Genomic DNA, 19,702 nt, shown 5'->3' on the forward strand with positions numbered 1-19,702 from the left:
TAGTAACACTTCTATTGGCCTGAGTCTGTGCAGTGTTGCTCCAACAAACTGCCTGCAAATCATGCTTCCAACAGGCAGAAAGATAACCATCCTAAATGTACTAGCAGCAGCAGAGTGTTGCAAGGATGATGTATTTTTGTGGACCAACCCAGAAGTTAGCATCACCCTGGTTCCCTTGACAACTATTTCTCCATTGCCTATTAGATTACAGCAGAAAATAAACAAACAGTTTATGAAAATGTGTCCTTTTGTTCAGCACAATAATCTTCACAAGTGAACACAAATTTCATGTTTTTTGAAGCTTAAATACAATCACCAGAAGTAAAAAGGTTAATGTTAGGCTATAAACAAACTCGGCTATAAACTACCACAGCTGCATGACTTTAACGTAACCATCACTAAACTTCCTTAAACTTTGATTAGCGCACCTAACTCCTCTACAAAAGCCTTTCCTCTAACAAAATTAGCATTAGTTTACAAAAGCACAAGTATGAACACAACAAGGCTGTAAAGGAGGGCTGGTGAGTAGATCAGTTTTCATTAACGGCATGATGGTTTAACATCCCTGACAATCTCTGTGTCTCATTTACATACATGTGTACTGCTGTATTTTATGTTGTAGAATAAAACGTGAGAATGTCGTGAGTTTGTGCTAACCAAAGTCCTCATTTCAGGCATCTAACCAAAAACACGTAAAAAAAAAAAAAAAAGACTTCAGGACAAGGGAACCTGAAATGCTAAAATGCTAACTAATTCTCAAAGGTTTAGGACTTATTCCTGTAGTATTCTGTTTTCTCAGTGTAGTATGGCAAAGAAAAGGGAATATGGTTTTGGATGGTAGTGCATTCTGACTGTTAAATGCAGAGTTGGCTACAGTAAGTGTGAGTGACTTCAGACTTTAAATAGGTTAGCGGGAATAGAGCCACTAACACAAATGTGTTGTTTTGTCTAGATGCGCTAATTATTTGTAGGTATAAAAAGAATAAGGCACACAGATGAGCTGGAGTAAGAAAAATAGACCACCTCTGTGGTGACCCACATAATACATTATGTAGATGAAGGCATTCACTGTGTATGTTGTGTGAGTTCTTGGGAAGTTAACAACTCAACTGTCTAGACTCATTTCCTGTGTGTGCACAGGTATGAATCTCCTTTTCTGTGTGTAGTAACAGAAGTAACAGAAGGTCTAATATAAATTCACTATAACATATATACAGTATACCAAATATATCATGTTGCCCAAAAAAGTTTTGTTTACTGCCATCTTAATGATTATGAGTCATCACCTTTGTACAATTTTGTGATGTTCGCATGCATAGGCTGCAGATTCATTTTGGCTGCCAAATATAATGTGTTTAGAAAATGTACTTTTATTTGCTGTGGCAGGTTAAGCTAAGATACACAAAAAATGATAAAAGATTTGAGAAATCCTTGAGAGATTTCAGATTTTCTTTGTGCACAAAATCAGTCACTAAATGACTGATATTTCATATTCATCATCATCTATTATTGTAACAGGCATGGTAACATAAATCAATGGGATGAAGACTCACAGTGACAATGAATTAATTACCTGCAAATCTGCTTCATCATACTCATGCAGTATTTTCCAATACAACCAGTATCTTGTCAGATTTGCTATCAGAAGGACATGAATCAGAAACTTTAACAGTCATCTGCTGCTATGAAAATTCATCATCGTAAAAGACATCACAAGCAAAAAGTGTGATAGCACTTACACACACAAAAAAGCACCAAAAACCATATCCAGCACTCATGCATCACAACTTCTACTGCATCAGAAAAACTGTCAAGTACAGCAGTGAAAAGCCCTTCATCTCTTACTCGAAATGTCTCTTTGTGGCTTTCCTGTGTGAGGAGCACAGACCAGTTCTCAGCCTCTCAATGAACCTGGACTTTTTCTTGAGGTCTTCTAATGAAAGCCTGTTGTTACTGCTATACAGGATGTAGAGCGCTGGTATCTCCACATACAACTTACATGTTACCTCTGTGAAAGTACCCTGTGGCCTTGTGGAATGTCTGTCATTAAGTGAATGAATAACAGACTATAGCAAAAATACTTAAAACAACCAGTGTTGTATTGCTCTGCATCAAATAGTTTGGGGTCAAATTCTATATGTCTAGTGCTGTCTCCTAAAGCTTGGGGAACAGTGTGGGAAAGGTTGTCCATGTTTATCAATTTAATTATTTTTTTGGACAGTTGTGATTTCAGAAGTGGATTGTATGTAGTGAAAATTAATATCAATCTTACAAGTAACCAAGCGGTACAGATAGTCTTAAATAAACCTTCCAATAAAGTGAAACACTGAAGTAGGGCGGCTGCTTTCTGACACAGTGTGCTCCATGTCTCTGTACTCACGAGGCCACCCTGTTTGTTTAAGTTGGTATGTTTAAGTGTAGGGAGGGACTAGGACACCATCCAAGAATCAAGGCAATTTGATGTTGCTTTGTTTGACAAACAAATATCGTGTATTATAAAGAGATGTAATAATTTGTGGTTGGAAAAAAAATGTTGGAAATTCAGATGGATATGATATATGTAGCTGTACTGAAGAGCGCATGGATTTCTCATTGGCCCTGCTGGTAGAGAACAGCTCAATGATGGAGTTGTGTTACGCCAGTGGCTGGAAATCTAATGCAAATATGACGCACAAGAGGGCAACCTAAAGAGGAGTTTGGAAAAAGAAAGGATAGCTACACCACTTCTGGGTTTGTGGCTACACGGTAACTGCCAAAGCTGAGACGAACCAGCAATTCACCCAAAGCTTACTCTCTTAATTCATGGTATCTCTAGCAGATAGCTGTACCACACAGAAATAAACTAAAAGAAATTTACACATGTATGCACAGATGCACATATGGTAAGACATTCAACAGAGGATTCCTTCTACAGAGCAGAATAAAGTTCTTGCAGGACTGAAAAGTGGGTGGAAAGGACAATTACTGGATTCTACATATGATTCTTAATCTGTTTTTGCATAGTACATATTATTTTATGAGGGAAGAACAGACAGACATGTGAAGAAAACAAGTTTTACTTGTCTTTTGATGGGTGCCATTTAAATGTGCTACTACTGCTGCTTCTGTTTGATCTGATAAACTTTCACAGATAGGCAAGCAGTGCCGAAAAACCAAGAATTAAGCTGTTAAATACACTGATGAGAAAAATGGACCACACTTAAATCTACTGTAGCTAGCCAAAAACTGCCACTCCCCTCTCTGCTTGACAGCCCCATTGTAAACTGGACACAGTCACACCCATGACAATGACAGAAACCACATATACAACCGCTGGTAGTCAAGTTATCTTCCAGAACTGCATGCCTTGCTTGTCCTGATGTATTTTTTCCAAAACCATCCTGTATTGGGGATTTTCCACAGTCCTTTGGTTACAGGACAGGGCAGCTGACTTTCTTATGCATTGACATCCTTGTGTCACTTTCAGTATAACATGATGGCATCCCATTGGTTGGCCACCATTTTTTGATGTCCCAAATTACAAAAGATTAATTCAGATCACAGAGAAACAGACAAACTAGAGGGAGATAAACAAAAAAATTGTCAACCTTAAAGGACACACATATTTGTTTATGTCTGCATGTGTGTGTATTTTTTGAGGATGGGAGGAGGAGGAGCTGTCAATAGCTTGTCTCATCTGCAGGCAGGCCCTCCATCCGTCAGGGCTTAAGTAGTTTTCCAACAGTACATTGACCTTGAGTGCCTGGTATCGATTTCCTGTGGTGTCGCACTGAGAGGGGTCGTTACCACATGGCCCCTGCCGTGGGGTGTGATCAGGAACAGATTCCTGAAATCCCGATGCGATGGTGATGGATAGCCAGCCTCTGAAGACCATCAATCCTCACCTACCGTAACCAGGGTGACACCTGCACTGAATTTATCACCATACAAGCCACAGACGTGGCAAAGACTGGGATGCATTGTTACGGCGTAAAATAAACTTTCACAAAGGTACAACCAAATACACACACTACATGTGTGCTATATCTGACCTTAGCGGAGAGCCATATCAATATATTACCTCCAACTCATCCCTGACAGTCCCATTGCTATCTACAGGGGACTTGCGATCAGAGCGAGAATAAAATTTTGATTGCTGATGTGACAAGATGATGTATGGGTAGACAAGAGTGTGTCCAGAGATAGTTTTTCAACTACATTTAAAAGCCATCCAAACGAGCTTTCCTATTGATGCCATCTGTCTCTTTGTGTGACATTGTGAGGAGGACAAACTGTTTTAGAGTTTCAAGGAAAAGGAAAAAAAAAAACATGACCTTACTGACCTTTGCTCAGCATCAGCTTTTCAAAGCAAATTATGAAGAAAAAAAAACAGGTTAAAAGCATTTCTTCTTACTTTAGTAAGAAGTGCCATCAGTGGTAACATAAGTCTGAGGGGAGAGGTATTTTCTCTGGTTAAACAGACACTCAAGCTGTGCAATAATTCAAATGAAATAAACACTGGTAAACATAGTAATCCCACCCCTTTTCTTAAACATGTAGACTATCTTTCTGTCTCTGTCTCCATTGTTCTTGCCTTCGTGTCTTTCTCTTTTGTATCTTATTTGTATCACATATTTTCCATGTCCTTCCTCTTCTCTTTGGGCAATAAGCATGGCTATTACTGGTATTGTCTCAGAGGAAGCAGCCTCTGGTGCCATCCAAACCACAGCTCAGAGCCTCGACTGCAGGCCTCATGTGGAGGAGAGCGGCTTACAAGCTTTACCCACCAGGAGAACACTCTCAGCACAATGCTCCTTTTCACTGAGTTCCTCCATAGGTGTCACTCAAACCCACCATGAGACTAAGCCACAGGTTTAAGGGCACGTACACACACACACACACACAGTGACAAGGAGACGGTGTGAGCATGCACACATAAATACAGTACACATACACTCTGACAGCAACAGAGATTAATGCAATACATCATTAATAGCAAAAAGCTGCACCCAGAGCCCAAAACTTTGCCCAAAGCTTTGCTCCCAACATCCTGACACTAGACATGGATTAGGTTGCATCAAAGGATGAAGACTGAAATCAATCTGAATCAATCAATCAAGGTTCTAATGCTTCTAATGCTTTTTCTTGAAAAAACAAAACCAAAAAAAACCCCATTTCAACATTGTTTTAAAAAGACACTTGAAATGTTCCCCTTTGATCCATCTTGTCAGTTTGATTGAAAGCCAAAGAAGACAGGACTAATCTATCCACACATACGCTTTCAGCCCTTCACCATGCACCATGATCCAGAGCGCCATGCTTTGATAAGAAGGCTTTGAATGATTCCTTAAACTATTGATTGGCTTGGAGATGACATTCGACAGGAGAAGAAAAAAGACAAAAGAGAAAGATAAAATCAAGGAATTACTAGTCATAATACTTTAAAGGGAAGGATTTTCCCCTTTGTTTCCTCAAAGATTCATTCTCATTTGAATATCACTATTTGCTTTTATTTCCATGGAAATATGTTTGATTACAAATCTGAACTTTTTGTTGTATATAGGCTAAAATTAATCAGGCCCTGTGAGAATTTGCCAATTTAGATGCCAAAGAAAATGATTCTGTGCACAGAAAACATAGAGATATGAATAAATTTAAGAAAGCACAACACTAATGGTAAAGGAAAGCACTTAAAAATAGACCTATATTGGCATCAGTTTGCATGTTTTCCTTCATATTTGTGGTTTCAGCGTGGCACAGTAAATACATAAATAAAGGCATGGGGTTGGAGAGGTTGCAGTGGTTCTTCCTGTTTCCACTTGTGGTGTCCTTGTCCGTGGTCTGCTTCTGGCTGTGCTGGCTGTTGTACGAACAGCCTCCTTCTACCAGTTATTCACTCTGTGTGCCACATAATTCAGCCTGGGAGGTACAGCTCACCCCTTAGAGCAAAGTAGTGACAAGATGTTATTCATTTCCTCCTTTATTTTTGATGGAAAAGAGTTGAGATCATGAGGTTCTGAGATGTTACACTTAAAAACTGGGAATGTACAACAGGCCTTTACCCATTTTCTTTATATGAGCAAGAGTATAACAGTAACACTCAGTAATCCTTTCTTTGTATCTCTGTGCCCTTACTACTCCTGTGCTTTCTTTCTGTCTTCCTCTCTTCTTTCTCCACATTGACAACAGTGTAATTTGAACTGCTTTTCCCAGGGGCCTAATTGTTTACGTCCTGCTCGCAGAATATGCAGCTATCGATTAGTTATCAGAACCTAATTGGGGTGCAGTCCCTCTCACCCTCAGATGTTCAAATCTATGATGGAAATGGCGGAAAGTAAATAAGCTAATAATACTTGTAAATGGTTTTGGCAACTTGCCTTGCCACCCAAAATAATGCCTTAAATTTCTATTCCTCTATTTTTTAGAGGAGAAGGAAATAATGGAAAGATACTGTGAATAGCTGATGAATGCATTAACACCCTAATTTAAAACTAAAAGAGCACAGGGGAACATTGGCTGGGGTACACCATCTGTTTATTAGATCCATGTAAGCGCTGGATCTCCCAGTTTCTCTCTGTACACTGTGTGCAGAAGGACTGACCTACATGTCTTCAAGCACCAGGAAGCCTGCACAGCTTTCTACACTTCTTAGCCTCCCTCAGCTCTCAGCTCGGCCTGGCCCCCCTGGAATACCGTGGGCGGCTCCGGCCACAGCTCCCACTGTGCCGGAGCACTGTGCGGAGCGCGGCTGGAATGGGAATAGACAACTAATGGGCACTTAGAGGATGGTGAAAACATTTTCCTCTGGAGACGAAGTGGTTTGGAGATTTCTCAGTGGGACATGGCCTAGCCAGCGCCCTGTCGCTCTCAGCCTCTTTTTTCTCCGCTATGTCTACTGTATGTCTCACTATGTCTATTTTTCAGCTCACTCACCCACTTTGCCTCTCTTCTTTTTATTTTGATTGCCCAAGGACTGCCATGTTTCATGTTCTTCTTATTCCAACCCAGCATTTGCCTTTCTTTATTTCTTTATACCTTTATTAATTTTTGGTAAAATACTGGTCAACTGTTGGCAAACCAGGAAGGTGGGTTGCCCACTTGTCAGCCACACCAACAACAGACTGAACACAACTACTACTACCATGCTCTTGTTCATCTACTGATGTTATTCTGTTTTCTTAAACCTACCTGCAGCTATATTAAGTCTTCTATTTTTCCGTCGTCCATTCCATGCTGCTCCTTTCATTGGCCAGGCTAAGTTGGCAGACACTAAAACTAGTCTGCTTATAGCTGTTCAGAGTGGAGCCTCTAGCTTCATGTCCAGCAGCAGTGTCTGGTGATGGGTACTGGCCGGGCCCCAAGCCTCACGTCCAGTCCAGACATATGAGAATGCCGTTTGAGTCTGGTGTCACCTCAGGATAAGCTGAAGTCAGCTGCACATTTTCCGAACCTTTTCACTCTGCTACAAGGCTACGTCGCTGTCTTGTTTCCATTCAACCAACACCTCATATAAGTTTGGACCTTGGCTTTTATTTACAGTAGATTTTATAGTGTTTATGTTATATATTATAAAAAAGTGTTTTCCTACTTATTTTTGTGCTTTTTCTTACTCTTAAGTCATACAAGAAAAATACTTGAGACAGGCATGGGGTTGATAAACTTAATTCTTCCTTTAAAAAATGTGAAGTTGTAGTGGCAGTGATGAATCTACCACATTATTCTTTTAAGGGTCTCATATTATTTAGGCCACTAAATTTAGTGTTATTTAGTGTTATCACAATGAGGGTGCAAATGTCTGTGTTTTCACACTGAATCCCACTTTCTGTGTTCCCAAGAAATCCAATTCATGTTTGAAGAAGAACACAAAATCGGATGCTCAACATAGATTAGTAGTAGAAGTGGAATATACTGTAATAGAGTAGTATTACAGTATATTCCACCTGTGCACGCATTACAGGAACATACAAGTGTCAAAGCCAGCTAATGACTCCTGACTTCTCTGACCAGCACACTGGGTGTTTTCTGCCACAGTACAGAATGTGCCACAGAGGATTGTTGAAATGTAGGTGCCTATGCTCTGAGAGTGAAGGATATGTGTGCCTGTGGGAGGGAAGAAATCTGCAATGGGAGGCAGAAGTGTCCAAATGTGACCCCCTCAGCAGAACCATCCAACTCTAAAGGCTATCTAATTGACTGGCTGGTGCTCTCCTGCCTCCCTCTATCCTCCCCCAGTCCCTGTGGATAGCCATCAGATGGATTGTGTGAACTTGCCCCTAATCAAGACCCATTCACCGCTAATGAGAATACGCTTAACGACCAAATAATGTCTGCGTGTGTCTGCATTCGTAGGTCAGCGTGTCAGTAAGGTTGGGGACTCATAAAGCTTGGACAAGATGGACAAGAGGGAAAATAAACTACACTAAATTAACTACAAGGTAAAAAGGATCTTTTGAAAAATATCAAGTATAGCTGAATAACTAGCAGCAACAACTGTAGTTTTGATATCATAAACTTAGGAGAAACGTCACTGTTAGCATGAACAACATTAGCCAATGTAGCTGGACATACAAATAATATACAAAAGTGGCTGAAAGTCGTGTTTGCTGGGTTCTTGTTCACAATGATGGATCACCTTTAGCCCTGTGATTGAAACCTCTCAGGAGTTAGTTTGTAGTGGAACTGAAGGGGAGTGAATGAGTCAGGAGGAATGATAAGACTGATTTAAAAAATGTATTATGATTGCAGATGCATGTAGGAATTGTTGCATAAGAGGGATGCAAAATGGAAAATGTAACCTTTAAAAAAGGGCTATTTTTCAAAATATAATATTGAAACATATTACAGTTGTGTTTTTAGTCCCAGGGGTGCCTGTTATTTACAGTCCCTTTGAGGATGTAAGCCACTGCAACTTAATAAGGTGATATAAGTAGTCACACACACCACTCTCTAGGAAAGGTAGAAGTAGTTTGATGGAGTTATACTGTCCTTTCAGGGTGCTGATGGGGATGGATGGTTGGTGACTTTGACATGGGAGATGATAGCTTGCATCCAGAGGAGAATGAACACTGACAGGGGTCACCCTCTATCCTTAGCCATGACAGTGAACCTAAACCATGGCTAAGTAGTTACTTGGCTAAAACTAACCTGATCTTAATCATAGAGACAGCAAATCAGCAGTTTTTTGAAGAAACTCAAAAATGACCTTATTTGTTGTTAGGTATGATGACTTGCAATATGATCAAGGCTTCTTGCTTTGTTTGTATCTAAGACAAACTGTCTTAACGCAGCTTGAAAACTACTTGAAAACTAAAACTACATTGTGACTGATTTTGTTATTTCCATTTCCATTTCCATTTGCAGTGTTATAATTCTTTCAAGACCTATGATTGTCACATAAATACAACATAACAGAGCAGGCTGCTTTGTTTCCATATGTCTGTGAGTTGTGCCTTCACATGCTTGTCATCCACAACTTCAGTTTTAGCTTCAGAATAGTAATAGATATACACTCTCTCCTGTCATGAAAAGCAATAAACAAATTTGTTTTTTTGTCAAATCAATATCATGAAGTTGATAGCTTTCATCTTTTAAATAACAGGTGTTTAGTAGCCTTATTATCTTGAGAGCCGCACAGAGTATCTGGTATGGGAACAGATGCTGCCAACATGTAAAAGTTAGGGAGTTTAGCTTGAAGTACATGTTTTCTGGCTGGCACAAGCACAACCCGCAGTCCATTGGGCTTCAGATAAAGGCAGAAAGATGGACTTGTTTGCACAATTAGTAAATAATCTTATATATTTACCTTTTGACGACTTTGAAACAGAAATGACAATGAGAAGTGAACTAAAAGGTCTGAATATGTGTGTGTGAGGGAGAGAGGGGTTACTGAGGTGCAGGATATCACTCTCTGATCTCAGTCTCCCTCTCCATCACTCTACAATCTTTATCTCATCCCCAGAGGATCTCTTTAGATCTGTTTAAAATTGGAAACATGGAAGTCAGTCTTTGACCAGAACTTAAATAGACCCCCAGGAATCTCCTTCTACCACTGTTGAGTGTGCTTGGTGCCCCCATGAGAGCACAGAACTAGACACCCATTAAAAAGGCCCTGGACGACCATTTGCCAGTCTCCGATACCCCTTTAAGAGCACAGGATAGTGCTTTAAATGGGCTCTTTCCTAGCTGATTGCGTGTCATCTCTGGAGCAGATTAGACAGCAGGCAGCAGGGTCTTTGGTGGAGCAGCATGCTCCCTTCTGCCACAGGAGAGAAGACTGAGAGGAGTCATCCATCACTGCTTTTGTGAGGCTCTTTCGCAAGGGGATGAGCAGCTAATAACTGCTTTGCTCGGGCTGGGGATGGAGCACTGGGGTATGTCTGGGCCTCCTCTTGGGGTACAGACTGAGATTTGGGGACTGGACGTGATTTTGATTGTGTTAATGCAACTGTGGCTAAATGCAACATATTTTGAAACAGAAGGGACAAGAGGTACATTTTTGACAATGGTTATGTGAACAGATCAGATCTTGAAGTTTTAGCCACACTTACTTTCTTGTTCAGCAGCACACTTCAGGGTTAAGCAGAGAGCTGCTTTGGCTGGATTGTATTCTCTTCCTCCACACCGAGCAGGGGCCAGGGAGGGGGAAGGGAAACTGGAGATTTATGTCCCACTGTGACACATGCTGCTCTAGGTCTCATGTTAATGGAAAATGAGATGTTTAAGAGTCTGGCAGAGAAATACAGCTCTCTTTAAATCCTCTGCTTGTCAGCCAGTGTAACAGCATTATAACTATAGTCCAGCATGATGATGCTGTTAATGACAGTAATATGTCACTTTTTCATCAGACTTTCATGCTTCTTTTGTCTGCGTCCCAGCGCAGTCTTCAGCTTTTTCAAAAACAGCTTACATGACGCTGCATTAACGGCTATGTCAGGCCGAAGGCTGAATTTACATGACAGAATTTGATATGGCCTGAAGACGCCCAAAAAGTGAAAGAACAAGTGCTTTTATGACAGTAAACTGATTACTATTCAGACAGCAAGCCCATTCACAATGGACGCCCACTTTATCAACATGTCTTCCTACTCTCTGCCTGTATACTGAAAGGTCTGTCAGTGAAATGGGTTCACAATGCTTTACCTAAGGTCTGTGGGAAAATGACTTGGGTCATAATTGTGTAATCTTTTCCAAACAAGGAGGGACAATTCCATACTTTCCAGCCATCACAGTTAGCCTTTGTCCATCCAGTCTGACATTCCCATAATGCCCACATGTTTCAGATGCCTCCTTCTTCCTTATTTCTTCAATTCTGTGTCTGTTTACTTTCTAAAGGGCTCTCTCTGCCCTCTGTTCTCAGGCTTGCTGCCCACTGTTCTGTAGGAGAGGAATGGAGACTGGAGTAGCTGCTAAACTTCCTAATGACACTGAGGTCTATGATTGAAGATATAGATATACTGTATTTAGGAAGTGCAACGTCTAGGTCTCCCTGATCAAGCACAGGAGCAGAAAACCACTCATACCCCCCCCCCCCCCCCCCCCACCCCCACCCCCACTCCCCACACCCCCACACACACACACACACACACACACACAAAAGGTTAAAGCTTTACCGTAATGCAGTGTGATTTTAGTGTAGGCTAATGTATTTTGATTCATTAAATCTTTACCAATTCTTTAAATCTTTACATCAATTGTTATAAAAATGCGGATCATAACACACTGCTGAACCATGAAAGATGAGTTATCTCATCTATAATGGCCTCTGCGCCATCATCAAACTTGCAATTTGCTGTCGAGAGATGGTTATCACCGCCGGATATCCTCGTTCAACACTTCAACCCCAGCTCACCCTCATCAACCAACCAATCCCTACAACAACAATAGGGAGAGATAAAAGCAGTGCTGTGTAAACCACAGTAGCTTCTCTTCCTCTTGAGCACAAAACCCATGGCCACCGCCTTACCGTGTCAGAGATTGCAGCAGGATTTCATCCAGGAAAGGATGAGTATTCTCCTAGCTAATCCTAGTTCTGTGGCCTTGGTAGGAACAGCCTGACTGTGTTGCAAAGGAGCACCGTGGGATTGTCGTGAAAAGAGCTGAAATTAACAGCAGCTGAAATGACAACATGAATAACTATTAATTTAGATTGATAATTTTCATGTTTTGTATGTTATGTGCAATTTTGTGCACAACTATCAGAGCTTTTTTGGTTATTTGATCCTAGAAGTGGAAAACAGTGGAATAATGCTCTTCAGATGGCACTTAGTAAGTGATTTGTAACATTATAGCCTACAGATTATGCTGTTTGTACACCACACAAGGCCACCCTATTAAATCTCATCAAACATAACAGCCCATATCATGTCTTTTCTGCCTGGCACTCCTTAGAGATACACACTGCCTCGTCTATCTGGTCTGGACCAGGTCCAAAATCCTCCAGCAAAACCCAAATTTGTGTAACATGATCTGGACCCTGAGTCGCACGCCTGCCACAACAAATTGGCCTCATGTAGAGAGAGAGAGAGAAAAAAGGAGGCAGGGGGAGTGCCCGCAAAGCTAGTGAAGATGTGAGCTAGCAGAAGGAGGTAATCTTAGAGCCTCCATGGCCTGAAGGGGCCCTGCCCCCTGATGCTCAGCATTTGGCCATGGCCCAAATTGTGAGGACAAACACCATGTCTTTTTCAATTAGACACACATCTCTCTGGGTAGGCAGGACATGGTGCATCATGGAACAGAGTACGGGTATATTGTTGTGTCTGTGAATTGTGAATTTAACTATACATAATTTAATTTAGTTTTTGTGTATGAGGTTGGAAGTGCAGTGTTTATGACTGTTACTGTGTCACGTTTTGGACTCTACAAGGCAAGAAGAACATTTAGAGCTCAATGTCAAAAGGGCAAACATGTTCTGCCGGTCATGAATTTTCTCATGGACTGAGAATCAAATATCCTCTCACTGGTACCTTTTCTGTTCAATATTTCTGTCTTCTGTCTTTCTCTGTTTTCCTGTCTATGGCTGGGAGCAGGTGGAGCAGGTCAGACTGGCCATTGGACATACCAGGACAAATCCCAGTAGGCTGCTGCACTGGTCTGGTGGCCTGTCAAAAAATCCATAAAGTTTTGACCAGCCCCTTCAGTCTCTTTACTCACCAACACAACCAGACCTGATTAATCAACTCATAGACACATGCACATTGAGTCAGGGAAGCTGACATTCATATGATCATTCATCTGTCTGTCCCTTATTTGTCTATTCATCCATTAAAGATTTGCTAACTATTAAAATTTTGTTGTTTGAAATACATCCCCAAATGAGCCAAACCATCAGGAGTTTTATAGGTGTCTACCACCCCCTTTTGTATAATTCAGCCATCAATATGAGCAATAATGGGAAATACACAAAAGGTCACATTATGCAAAGGGAGAACTGAGCTAAAGAGTCACAGTTCTCCACTGTAGCCTGTGTTGGACTGTTAAAGAAATGTTGAATTTTCCTTGTACTTGGAACATGGAAGGTCAGTGGCCAGGACACAATTGTGCATGTTATTGTGGCAACTGGAGGCAGCTGAAAGAGACCTTATAGACCAGAGAAGTATCTTAAGGCCAGAGATCTCGCCACTGTGTTCAATGTGAAAACAGACAGAGCTTGGAAAACTTTGGAAGATGACTCTTAGATGGTCTCAGACAAGTTCTGGAAAAGGATTTGGTGACTTAACAAGGTAGAAGGGAGAAAATCAATGAAGGTTGTTCCCAGCAGGGTTCTTTTAAGGTTCATTTTTGAGAGCAGGTAGAAGAATTTAAAGTGTCCAAAGAGGGGAAGGAAAAAAAAAATGAATCTCCATGGTGTGGAAATTCATCAGCAGCAAAGCATAGAGGTTGGATAATGTTTCTCCAGGAATGGGTCTTCAATGTTGAATTTTTGTAAAGCTCATTAGAGGCATGTCTGCTATGGCATATGTGAATTATTTTAGTTTAAATGTAAAATGACCTGCGGTAAATAGTGAATGATCTGTAGCTAAATGTTGTTGTTACAATGAGAATTATCACCCTAAATGATCTATATGTAGGTTTTTGCTATCACTAAAAATCCAATGTTAGCATTAACAGCTGTTTACTTAATAGAGGAAAACATTGCAAGTTCAGCATCAAACCGCCTTTACCCTAAGGCCTGTCTCTAGCTGTGGAAAGCAGTGACAATGTTGACTCTTGTTTTGCTTCTTTTTGTATCACTATTTTTTCTACTGGCATTAGCATGCTTACCAGTTATCCCCAGCCCGTCCCATCTCAAAATACTACTTTGCCATTCTGAGTCACTGTAACGTCCAGTCTGCCCTCAGTTCACCATCAGAGAATGAAGAAGTAGCGCTGGTCAGGGGGCGTATTCTAACCCTGCATCTTATGAAACTACATTCGGTGGCAGAGAAAACTTGCATATAGCACCTTTAAAGTGAGACGAGAAATAAATGGAAAACTGAGCTGCTTTGTCCACTGTGTTGCCACAGACACACCTGATTTCAGATACTTACTTAATTGCAATGATGATACTAGATTATTAAAGCTTAATGTTAACAACTCAAACTATAACAGTCTTAACTGGAGTGCGGTCAATAATGGGCAACTCCACGTATGTGAATGTTAGCCAATGTTGTTCATTTTTGTGAGTGAAAACACAGTAAGTGTTTTCTTCCCTTCTACATGTTTTATGCTACTTTTGCCATACAACTTTTAGTTAATAATACAAATTTGTAACTTCTCAAGACCATCATATCCACTGTAAATGTTTAAATGCAATATGTGCAAACCCCTCATTGTCTTCTAGAGTCAGGGCAGGCCCTTGGAACCAGCTGCAAAAGGCAAAGAAATATCAGCTCAGTCAATGCAGGAGTTCCTTTAAAGTTAACCCTTCCCATTCCCACTGGAAATATCATTCTCCTGACCCTTCCTCCCCTAAGTGCCTCCCGAACACGAAGGGTTAACACAGAGATTTCCTGTCTTGGCAGCAGTCCCAGACTAGGACATGCCTCCACATGTAGATGTGTGGACTGTGAAACATCTGTGTAGAAGCACTGGAACACACACGCACGCACGCACTCACCCACACTTTTGCAACATTAAATGTGCAAAACACCCCCACAAATCCTCTTTCTTGCTTGCCTTTCTCATATTTCAAGATGCTAAAATAACAGTATTAGTGTGACTCATGAACTTATATCTAATCTGACACACAAACACTCAAACTTCATACTGCAAACTGTCAAGTGCTGTGAAACTAGAGACGGGGGAAGCTATTCTAAATGTCAAGAAATAAGATGCTGTAGTGTTGTCTTTATTAGATGTGGGGTTGAAGTGTACCTGTTTGAATTTCAATCTTCAATCTTCAAGAACAAGCAACCAACCTGTGGTTTGGTGGTCCTGGTGACTACATAAAACTTGTATGAAATGCTGTCCTAAGACATTAGTCAGTAATTTGCCGCTGCCCAACACTGTCCCCCAGGTATCTGCAGTCTCCCTGAGTGACACTGCAATGCCATGCCAGTATAATATCCACGAAAGATAAAAATGTGCAATTCTGAATTAGATCATTTGTTATAGTCTGCATGAATCAGCCACAGCGCTGGTAAAATGAAAGGTTAATATTTAAGATTATACATTCTATTAAAAAAAATTTAAAAAAAAGCGACAACTGATGGTTCCAGTAATCCACTAATTTAGGCGACAGATTAATTTCTCCCCCCTCCTCTCTCACTCTTCCTTTTTCCAAATGTGAACTATGTGTTGCATGATGTATAACAGGGGCCTTTTGTTTATTTAAGGCGCGCTATGCCAGACGTGCGGTATGCCACGCTAGAGGTGCGGTGCCCTGAAGCAATCAAGTAAATTAAAATCACAAAACTTGAAAGCAGCAGAGAGAAACAGCTGTCGTGCATACGCCTTGCTGGAGTGAAACTGAGAAAACTGAGAGGGGGTTGTTCTCTAGCCTGCAACACAGTAAATTTGTGAATATCAACATGAAGGACTTTCAACTGTATTATTGTTTTCTGCCTGTGAAATCTCTCACACCATCTATGATATATCTATGCATTTGTACCTCCGACTCATTGCCTTTCCCTGCTGAAAGCTGTCGGAGTCAATTTGTGCCCACAGGGGGTACAGAACAGGTGGAATTACTACCCTGACCATGCCACTTGACTCGCTCATCTCCTGCTATGGGTGTGTTGTCTGATCTGGTTGTCTCAAGGAGTCAGTTCTCTCTTTGTTCTCTTCCCCATTATTTTGTTACTTCTCCAGGAAAGGTACGCCTTGCGCTGCCAGTAAAGCACCGTGTACAGATGTCACACCCCCATCCGTTGACCCAGCTCATGTCACTCACTAAACTGAGGTTATGGGTTCAGTGAGTTACAAGGAAACTTCCCTGAAAGTCTTCATGTCAGATCAGCTTAACCAGAAAAGATACAGCACATGTGCCAAACCAGACAAATGTGATAAGAATAATCAGTTGTTCACAAACACAAAGGAAACGATGGCTGTTGAGAAGATTTAAATTTATATGGAAATGCATCTTTCTATTTTCCTTCTTTGCCACTCCCTGTAGCCCTCAAGCTGGTACAGTGAGATTTAATGTTCATTGTAGTTCATGGGCACTTGAGAAGAAAAAATGCTATACTATCAAAGGAACCTTTTTTTTTTTTCTGGGACTCCTGTTCAAAAAATTGGTCTTTTTACACAGTTACAACAACACAGGAAATAATGTAGCGCCCTACCACTTTGTATAGGTGAAAGACAGAAGTGGGATTCCCCACATCACACAGGATGTTATATATGAGCATACGGCATCACATCCTGCCTTCCTCTCACTGCTTTACCACATCACACTGAAGAAAGCACACACGCCTAGGCAGAAACACAAACACACACACACACACCCACAAAGACACATTTGAGCACATTCCCACAGAAAGGATGAATTCAGTAGTTTCCTGTGGTGTTTCAGTTTTGTTTTCTTTGCCACTGTACTTCACCTACTTTCTAGGCTTTTTTCTTTGCTGTCTGTTTGCTACTTAACCTCTCTGACCTCCTTCCGATCTTCTCAAATATAAAGTGAATAATGTAAACCATGACCTCTATTCAGCATTTATCTGAAAAAGCTGAACTATTGCTGAGCAGGGCTTTCTTCTAATTGGTCTACATTGTAATAAAAAGAATGACAGAACTTGTGAATAAAATTAAAATGCCTCTTTAATGCACATTGCAAAATTTAGTTGAAAATATAAAAATGGGACTCTTAATCCAGTGAGAGAGCGAGAGAGAGACTGAGAGAGAGCAAGATCAGTTTTGCTTTGTCTGTATCTGACTCAATGCCCAGTGTGCAATAATGACAGAAGTAAAGCACACAGCAGTGATCAGTGGGATAAGCTCTCAGACCTTCCATACACCCCTCTTCACTCTAATTGACGAGTGTAATTTGATGGCACTCGTAACAGAGTTAGAAAGCAATTAGCGTCATGGCCCATCGGCACAAACAGTGCAGAGAGCCCACCTGTGGGTCACTTTTTAATTTGGTGAAGTGCTCAGTGCTTAGCGCAGGACTCTGTCTTTGATATACTCACGAGATAGTAAATCCTGTTAGCGCTAACTCCACAAACTAACCCACCGACCAATATCCATCTAATCCACTGGTTAGGAGCTCACCAAGCCACACAACAAATTATTAGGGTGTCATCTGGCCTAGGATTAAAATCCAGACTCCTTCACATAAGAAGAGGGGAGAAAAAGTGGAGATGAAAGGGAGGGGAGGGAATGGGAGGGAAGAGGGATGAGGCAATGATGGGGGAGGGTGTTTAATTAAAGCGACTGATCCGTGCTGTTTGTTGAAGGACTAATTGTCTTTCCCCCCGAGGAGGCTGTTTCCTAAAGGAGCCTCTCCAAATTACACTCCAGACGGTAAATCCTTGTTGGTGGTGAAGACTACTGCACTAACTGGAAAGGAAAGAATAATTCAAGGAAATAAGTTTATTTCAAAACAATAACAACACACGAGGAGATTCTCTTTGTTCCTTTTGTTCTTCTGAGATATGGTTGGTCCCCGGTGTCTGTGTTTGTTCTAATTAGGCCAGCATTGCTGATCTTGTCAGACACTGTTGTCCCTCTTTTTCCCTGGGGAGTGTGTTTAACATGGAGTCCTCAGGCAGGCTACTTGACCCAGAATGACCTTTCACCTCTCATTAAACCAGCTTTGGTTTCCTTTCCTAGCCTCTCCCTACTCTTCTGGCCCAAATTCAGACTCTGTTGCCTTTGACTGTAACCCTGCCCTTCAGCAAAACTCCACATGACAACAGTATACACAGAACATGTCAGTCAGTACACTATGTGTTTATGGACTCATGAGGTTTATAGCATTTTAATGTGGATAATTTAAAGGGCATAATGCCAGTTTATTACAAGGCTTTATATCAGGATCAACTGTACATATCCAAATTGTTGTCAAGTCAGTCAAGGCAAATTGTTTTCTGTCTAATCAGGTCGGAGAGGGACTTGCCAGATTTGTTGCAAGTCTTGAGTCTTGGATCCGTCTAAGTCTAATAACTGGATGGATCCAAACAGACTCACGATCAGCTCTGATGAAGTTGTGTACCACTATCAACACATATCCTTTTTTCAGGTGAGAAACAGAGTGTGAACCCTGAAATGAAGGAAAGATTAAATGTATTGCTGCTATTTTTGGCGAATGTTGTTGCTATTTATTTCGGTCCTTTCAGGTCAACAACATTCTGACTCAAGTTCTATTCTGGATTTTGACTGTCCAAGGATCCCATTCACAATGGGTGTCTTTTTTTTTGTAAACCAATTCATGAACTGGTTCAGCCTCAGAGTTTTGCCACAGTCCATTTAAGCTCAGTCTGAAATTTTGAACCTGTGAAGACTTTTAGGCCTGACAATGAAACACGCACCATAGCCTCTCCTTTTCATGTCTGCAACCCCTCTTTTTCTAAATTCTGATTGACACAGGGTGCTTTAGCTTCAGCCATGGTTAATTGAGCTCATCATCCACAGACTGAGTAATGAAGAGGAATTATGGGAAATTAAAAGGAATTGTGAGCAATGAGAAGCAAAAAGATTCCTTTGACTGAGGAAACTCAGATGTGTCAACATGTCTACAGGAGCAAAGGGGGTTTTTCATGGAGGGTGGGCAGACATTCGCACATTCACACAACCTAGTTTAAAACGACAAGTAAAAAAGAATGTGACTTTTTCCCGTGTAAATAAACAATGTAACTAAACTCAAAACATGAATCAATATGCAGTATCACTGAACTTTGGTTCTATGCTTTGCTGATTCAGCTATCAGGATGCTTGACTGCTACTGGACTCATTTTTTCTTTTCTTCTTCAAATTCCTAAATAATCCACAGGATATAACTTTAAGATACATATATTCTCTTTTTGGCATTCCAATAGCACGGCACCAACAATCGATCAGAATTTTTAGCCGATATCATACACAGAATCAGGATTATACTTTACAGTGCATTCAGAAAGTATTCAAACCCCTTCACTTTTTTCATATTTTATTATTATGTACAGCCTTATGCTAAAATCATTTCTATTCATTTTCCCTCATCAGTCCACATTCAATACTCAATAATGACAAAAAAAATCAAAACAACAATTTTAGAATTTTTTGCATATTTATTAAAGAAATATATATATTATTAGGATTACCTGAA

At 40.8% G+C, this 19,702-nt stretch overlaps 2 long non-coding RNA genes across 2 annotated transcripts in view; both read right to left on the reverse strand.

The window, feature by feature from the left end:
- Positions 1-19,702, reverse strand: part of LOC139627467 (uncharacterized) — a 335,432-nt gene that overhangs the window by 49,892 nt on the left and 265,838 nt on the right. The gene's annotated exons all lie outside the window — the stretch shown is intronic.
- LOC139627462 (uncharacterized) lies at positions 5,396-7,303 on the reverse strand. Its single transcript, XR_011692574.1, has 2 exons — positions 7,168-7,303; positions 5,396-5,918 (listed from the first exon to the last, which is right to left on the reverse strand). It is a non-coding gene; the product is annotated as an uncharacterized lncRNA (long non-coding RNA).

This window comes from Trachinotus anak, unplaced genomic scaffold (genome assembly GCF_046630095.1).
Source record: "Trachinotus anak isolate AG129_WGS33_773 ecotype Australia unplaced genomic scaffold, CSIRO_AGI_Tana_v1 ptg000011l, whole genome shotgun sequence".
Taxonomy (NCBI): domain Eukaryota; kingdom Metazoa; phylum Chordata; class Actinopteri; order Carangiformes; family Carangidae; genus Trachinotus; species Trachinotus anak.